This window comes from Dipodomys spectabilis, unplaced genomic scaffold (assembly GCF_019054845.1).
Source record: "Dipodomys spectabilis isolate Male_0828 unplaced genomic scaffold, ASM1905484v1 ptg000239l, whole genome shotgun sequence".
Taxonomy (NCBI): Eukaryota; Metazoa; Chordata; class Mammalia; order Rodentia; family Heteromyidae; genus Dipodomys; species Dipodomys spectabilis.
In genome coordinates, this window is record NW_024870916.1 from 1,748,160 (window position 1) to 1,750,182 (window position 2,023).

Consider the following 2,023-nt stretch of genomic DNA (forward strand, 5'->3'; position numbering starts at 1 on the left):
AACTAAAAATAAACAGTTAAAAATGAACAAATATTTTGACCTAAATATTAAAATATATTCTAAAACTTTTTTAAATCTTCACTAGATTTAATAGTTTATAGAAATGTAGAGAAGTGTTTTCTGGTTTTAGTTGTCCTTGAATCAATTGTATAAATCACATATTTCTAACTTAATTCATATTTGTAGGTTTATATACATATATGCCATAAATACAATTAACTGATATGTGATAGGCACTGCTGTTTTAGGAATCTCCCTTGGCTTTCTACCTTTAACCCTTCTACGCGAAGATCAATATGCACTCCAACCTTGTCAGAGATTTCATCTTATTGGAGCAGAAAATTATAAGTCAAAATCATTGTTTGGAACAACTGTAACAATTTACATGCATTTCACTTAGTTTAAGAACCAAAACATTCAAGTTATCTTAACCATACCAGTAATAGAAAAATGTCTTCTGAGGTTTTCAGTCTCTTAAGAGATGAAAATCTTTAATTATATATATATTTTTTCTGTCTAACATCTTATATCTTAGGAAGATCTTTTTGTGTAACCCAGTGTTCCTGATTAGAAGACCAGAACAAAGGCAATAATGAAAATAGCCAAGGAAAGTACTTGAAACCAATTAAAAAAGCAATCACAGACACTCCTGTTTTCACCAGTTTCAATGAGAATATACGTTAAAGTATCATGTTTTTATTATCATTTAAAGAGCAATAATTAAACTTTAATTAGCAGTGAAGAAGAGAAAAGAAATCTTTTTTTGAAAACTGCTTTACTGAACAATCCAAAATAAGCATAAGGGATTTATCTTGCTTTTCTATGTTGTTGCCAAAATAATAGAGAGCAAGACCCAAAAGCAGGAAAACTACTAAGCCAAAGCAATAACCTTTTGTCTAGAAAATAATTGTGAGGTTCTGACTCTTTCAAAGTCAGGCTTGCAAAGAGGAAAAGTGTATTTGCTTTAGTGGGAATAATAAAATATATAAAAATCCTTTATTAATGTTTTACATATCTTGACTAGGACTTCTCGGTTTGGAGAAGAGGAAAGGTATGAAAAAGTTCAAGATTGTTTGACTATTCCCCAAGATCTTTCTTATTTATCAGCTATAGCAACAAAAGTAGCCTTGGTTATTCTTAGAATCATGCTTGTTTACATTTAGAAGCATTATTTGTTGCTGGGTTATAAGCTGCAAACCCTTGAGTATTAATAGTCATTTTCTAAGAGAGGAAAGTTGCTGTGAAAACAAACATAAAATATCAAAGGCTTAGCATAGTGGAAACTATTTTCTAGCTATATCACAATCTGTAGGTGTAGCTTTTGTTTCACATTGTTCCAGGGGACCCATTTTTGTCATCTTCTTTTTCACCATTTAGTGATCCTATAACATCGTATGCCATCCTGGGAGTCTACATCTTCACTGGATTCTTTAATTTCTATTGGAAAGTTAGGAAGAATAGGAAATTGAGTTCCTGTCTTACCATGTATTGTATTACTTTACAAACTATAACTCAAAATGACAGAAATTATCTTTATAATATTAGGATACAGATTTCATTTCCATATTCTTACCCTAGCCTTCTACATAACTTTGGTAGTTAGTAATACACAAATGTGAAATTGAAGTTAGGGAGCTTCTTATTCAGATATTATTTAGAATTTCAAGACTCATTCTTGCAAGGCCCTTAGTAGTAGTTACATCATACACATGTACAAAGCCGGTGGCAACTTTTTCTTATTCTCAGAAACTAGGACATATGGTGTCCCCGTAGTTGCATCACGAAAAGGTCGAAATTTAGCTAGTTTACAAAACCAAATGTGCTGTAAAAATTTTCTACAAGTTCATTGGTTTGACTAATGCATATTTATCATTTTACATTTCTAAAGGACAGAAATCTAAAAGAAGTCACACTAGATTAAAATCAAGCAACCTACAGAGCTAAAATATTTTTCAGATGATTCTAGTGGAAAAGGCATTTACTTCCTGTTTTGCTTTCCATAAAGTTCAGAATCTGGGTTGTT